The sequence below is a fragment of the Puma concolor genome, chromosome B2 (assembly GCF_028749965.1).
Source record: "Puma concolor isolate L17-30 chromosome B2, mPumCon1.1.hap2, whole genome shotgun sequence".
NCBI lineage: Eukaryota > Metazoa > Chordata > Mammalia > Carnivora > Felidae > Puma > Puma concolor.
Genome location: NC_141671.1, coordinates 79,805,040 through 79,810,954, shown reverse-complemented (window position 1 = coordinate 79,810,954; position 5,915 = coordinate 79,805,040).

Sequence of the window (5,915 nt, the reverse complement as noted above, 5' to 3'; positions counted from 1 at the left end):
ACCTTTTCTTTTAATGTTTATTTATTTAGAGAGGGACAGAGAGATCAAGTGGGGGAGGGGCAGAGAGGGAGAGAGAATCCCAAGCAGGATTCTGCACTGACAGTGAGGAGCTTGACACAACACTCAATCCCACGAACCTCAGGATCATGACCTGAGCCGAAATCAAGTTGGACACTCAACCAACTGAGCCACCAGGTGTCCCACGAGAGAGAATCTTAAATAGGCTCCATGCTCAGTGTGGAGTCCAAAGCAGGGCTCAATCCCCCAACCCTGGGATCATGACTTGAGTCAAAATCAAGAGCCAACAGACTGAGCCAGTCAGGCACCCCATAACAACATGGACAGATCTTGAGGGCATTATGCTAGGTGAAGTAAGTCAGACAGAAAGACAAATACTGTAAATCATGTATATGCAGAATCTAAAAAAGATGAATGCACAGAAATAGAGACTAGACTGCTGGCCGCTAGGGACTGAAGGCATAAGACAAATGGGAGCTATTGGTCAAAGAGTACAAACTTCCAGTTAGAAGATGATTTTTTTTAAGTTTATTTATTTTGAGAAAGAAAGCACATAAATGGGAGAGGGACAGAGAGAGAGAGGCAGAGAAAAAAAAGCCCAAGCAGGCTCTGCGCTGTCAGTACAGAGCCCAATGTGGGGCTTGAATTCACAAACTGTGAGATCATGACCTGAGCTGACGTCTGATGTTTAACCAACTGAGCCACCAAGGCGCCCCAACATGAATAATTTCTGAAGATCTAACGCGTAACACAATGATTACAGTTGATAATACTGTATTTTATATGTGAAATTTGCTAATAGATCTTAAATATTCTCACTAAAAAAAAATTAACTGGTGATGCTCTGTATAAATGTGTTAAATCAAGATATTATATACTTCATATTTGTACAATGTTATATGTCAATTATATCTCAGTAAAGCTGGGGTGGAGGGGAAGTTGCCCATAAAATCAATACCAAACACAACACCAAACTTCCAGATTATGTTCAAAAGTCTCTCAAACAAACAAACAAACAAACCAAAAACGAAAGGAAGAAAGAAAAAGAAAAAAGAAAAGAAAAGAAAACGCTATTTGTGCAGTAACCACAGAACAACTGCAGGCTACAAACATTCTTGTGTTGCATTATCAATATACCCATATTTTCTCCTTATACCTCAGGGTTCCCCTCACTGATCAGCAAAATACCAAGTATCACTTAGAAACAAAATTATCGGGGCGCCTGGGTGGCGCAGTCGGTTAAGCGTCCGACTTCAGCCAGGTCACGATCTCGCGGTCCGTGAGTTCGAGCCCCGCGTCAGGCCCTGGGCTGATGGGTCGGAGCCTGGAGCCTGTTTCCGATTCTGTGTCTCCCTCTCTCTCTGCCCCTCCCCCGTTCATGCTCTGTCTCTCTCTGTCCCAAAAATAAATAAAAAACGTTGAAAAAAAAAATTTAGAAACAAAATTATCTTAACTGTCATGATCAATCCAAAGTGATCAGGTGAAAGAATGTGTAATAAAAGAGCATAAACTGTAGGTAAAGATAATAGAGAAAAGCCTAAAGGCCTTGCCAACGTCGTGGATATGAAAAATGCAAGTGGTGTGGATAAACAATAGTTCTTTCCATTTTATCATGCTTTTAAGAAATTATTTTGAAGAATGATGCCAGTCTGAAATCAGCTTTTATAATCATTTTAAACAGCACCATCAATATTTAATAATATGTAGCAGGAGATTTGGTATTTGCTAGGATTAGGAGATTTTATATTTTATGGGATGAGCTACATAAAACAAAAGTTCACCTGTGTGAAAATACATTCAAATTGACAAAATACACCTATTTTCATCAGGAGTTCATCAAGTGTGTCCCAGGGACAATACTAGTCTCTGAGCCTCATCAGGGGAATCTCTGATGTGCTGCTTCCTTTTTTTTCAGGAATGAATGGATAACTGTCTTACAATACTTAATAAAACTCATAAGTTAATTTATTGGTGTTTTATCAAAAGCAGGGTTTGGTTTGCTGTTGTTACTGTTGTTGTTATAAAACAAATGCTGGCTTCTTTTCCCCAGCATTAAGCCAACCCAATGTCAAAGTAGCTAATATCATTAATGTTGGTCATGGGGATATCTGACTCCATTGAATGCTTTATTAGCTGACAAACTGGAAAAAATTAGGCCATGTGTGGTATAATACAAAAATAATCCCAATTCTCCACTCCTCCATACTTTACCCCTCACCCCTGTGTCCATCCCTTATCCATGCCCTCCCACTCTGATTCTGGGGTCAGCCTTATGAATTATTTTGGTTAATATGATACTAGCAAATATGACACAAGCAGAAGCTGAAAAAGTGTTTGAACTGGTGATTATGCCCCAACTAGCCCACTGGAGACAGCCAAGCCAAGTCATCCTCATCATTCCAACAGAGGCCATCCTAAGACTGGCCATCAGTCAGCTGGGCCCGAGACATGTGAGCAAGCCCAGCCCAGGTCAGCAGAGCTACCTGCCAAGGTCAGACAAGCCTGCTCAGGACAGCTGGGCTTAAACAGGCGTGTTGGTTGTTGTGCAGCTTTATTGTGGCAATGGATAATAGATACCCACACACTCCACTGCAAATTCGCTGAAATCAAAGAGCATTTGCCTGATAGCTTGAGGAGTAATCTGCTTCCAGTAGGAACTGTAAGAAGAACAAATGTTTGCTATTTGTAAAAAATTATATTGTGGCCTGGCATCATAGGAATATCTGTTACGGCAAGGAAATGAAATGTATCAAGTGGTAGGAAACATAAATAGGTTTAAAAAATTAGAATGCGGAACTGATATTATTTTGAGGATCACAATCTACTGCTGTTTTTCTTTCATATAATATTTTTAGGAAAACTGGTTTTGATACTTCCCACATCAGGTAATCCTGTATTTACTTTTATTTCTAAACACTAGAAAAAAGAAAAATTAGGGGAACCTGGGTGGCTCAGTTGGTGAAGCGTCTGACCTTGGCTCAGTTCATGATCTTGTGGTCCATGAGTTAAAGCCCGGCATTGGTCTCTGTGCTGACAGCTTAGAGCCTGGAGCCTTCTTCGGATTCTGTGTCTCCCTCTCTCTCTGCTCTTCCTTTGCTTGCACTCTGTCTCTCTCTCTCAAAATAAAATTTTTTTTTATTCTAAATTTTTTTTAATTGAGCCATGGAAGCAAGAATCCATTATCGGTGCAGTTAGATTCAGTTTAGTGAAAAAAAATTTGGAGCATTCAATGTGACAGGTACTATATGGACATTGGGAATTTAAAGATTAAGACATATTTTCTGCCCTTGAGGACCTTAAAGATTTGTGAAGGAGACAAATATAAAAATAGATCATTTCAACATAATGTGATAAGTGATAATACAATGATGTGCACAAGTTTCTTTGGAATCACAGAGAATGGTGTGTACCTTGGCCTGGAGGGATGGGTGACTGAGCTGAGAGAATCAGAAGCATTAACGAAGGCAAGGAAGTTAGAAAGGATGTTTCAGGGTAGTGAAAACAGAATGAATACAGTCCTCAAAGCATGAAACCATATAGTGTGTGTTAAATATTCACCAAAGAGTGAATAATAAAATGGAAAATGGAAAGAAATGAAATTGGGAAAACAGCTGGGGGTCAGTCCAGGAGGTTTCACATCCATGGTAAGGGACTGGCTCAGTATTCTGAAGGTCATGGGAAGGTATCGAAGCCATTTAAACCAGGAGCTAGATGGTCATATGTATGTTTTACATAGATTTCTCTGAGAACAAGATGGACACAGAACTGGTTAAAAAAGCGACTGCAGTATTCTAGGAGAGAGGGAATGAAGTCCTGGATTAGGACAGTAATAGGAAGTGTAGAGAATATGCGATGGATTGGGATCTTGTTTTGACTGGGGCAGGAGAAGCAGGAGGTGAAGGAAAAAAAGAAACTAGGATAATGTAGTGGACCTGTGACCTTCTGCCAAGATCCCTTCTTTGGGGCTTTGTGAAAGATCTGCCACTGACTACCCCCAGTGGCTCCTTTGCTGGACATTCTCATGGCTTCAGGGAATTGTTTCATCCAGTCCTTCAGGGGTTGCCTGTGACCAATGACAGTCTGATAAGGGTATTGAGCATATGCCCATGATATTCAGGAGAGATAAAGGTTTAAGAATCATCAAATACAGATGATAGGTAAAACCATACAGTGGATGTGAGCATGTAAGGAGAGGAGGCAGAGAAGGAACGGTAGGCCACTACAAGGTACTGGAAACATCTGGGGCACCTGGGTGGCTCAGTTGGTTAAGTGTCCAACTCTTGATTTTGGCTCAGGTCATAATCTCATGGTTTCTGGGATCAAGCCCCGTGTAGGGCTCTGAGCTGACAGTGTACAGCCTGCTGAGGATTCTCTCTCTCCCTCTCTGTCTGCTCCTCCTCCACTTGCACTCTCTCTCTCACACACAATAAATGAATGAATGAATGAATGAATGAATGTCACTGGAAACATCAACAGTGAGAGAGTGAGCTGAGCAGGAGGAGATCATGAAGGGGTTTGAGAAAGGATGGTCAGAATGGTGTGAGGAAGAACAGGACAGGAGTGTCTTGGAAGCTATGGAAGTTGAGATGGTTAAGAAGAGAGTAGATTAATGCACAGGCCCCTTTGCCATCAGCCAAACTCCCCTACAAACTATTGTCCTCCTTTCTAAAATACAAGCCTAATCATGTCACTCTTCTGTTCAACATTTCCTGCTGGGATGCCCTTTCCTGTCCCTGCCCTTTGCCTCATTCCTTATTCCATAAGGTTAATCAGAGGAGACATCACACCCACAGCTCAGCCATGGTTGGTGTGTAAAAATTAGATGATTCCTTGGAAGCTGACTCTTGGAGGAGAATCATACCTTTTCAGAAGAAAGCATTCCCCTTTTCAATTCTTGGGTAAGGCCTAGAAGCTGCAGCTATTTTATAAGCTGGGAAGTGTAGCAGGATAATCTTGAGCCCCTGCAGAGACTGAGCACATGGAGCCAGCAAACTCTGCCCCTGTCCATCCAAAAACTCTGGTGTCTTTTGTAGTAGGTGACAGGCAAGGAAATGGTCTTTCTTGGTTAAGTGGGAGGGATGATATTTGTGCATCAGATTATAGATAGAGAAGAAATGGAGAAGAGCAGGGTTACTTGTTCCTTGGCCAATAAGGAACAAGATCTGACCCCCTGGAGAGATGGTAGAAGCACAAGGGAGAGTTTTTTGGATATAGGATCTTGGGAGATTCAGCATACAACTGTTATTTCAGTTGCAAATCACTGAAACTAACTCAAGTGCAATAGGATCTTAAGATCTGAAGGTCATGGGAAGTTACTGAAGCCATTTAAACCAGGAGCTAGATGCTTCAGATTCTGTCTCTGTCTCTCTGCCCCTGCCCCTTGCGTGCTCTCTCTCTCTTTCAAATATAAATAAATATTTAAAAAATAAAAATTAAAAAAAATAGCACGGAGGGCCACAGAAACAACTTATCTGTAGATACTGAAGCATCTTTTATTCCTTTGTCAACCTGCTCCCATCACTGTGAATAAAAACACAAACCCCAAACCACTCTTACTCGTCCACCCTTGCACAAACTCAATTCCCAAAAGAGAGGGAAGGCATCAGAGGTAGACAGTGGTCTGTGTGAGGTTTTGTTGTGGGCCTGTTGTAACTAGCCACGCCTCTGAGTAAGGAGGGTGTTGGTCCTAAACTCCGCCAATAAGTCAGTGATATGCCAGTATCAACGTTCAAGTGTCCTTATTTTTATCCAGATACTAGAGAAATATGAGGATATTTGGGTTATAATAGAAACTGCTGTTTGTGGCACCATACCTTTGAAATAAAACAGTTTTAACATAGATGTGAAATGCAACATATCACAAAATTTACAAACTCTAGAGTTCCCAAAGCCTAACA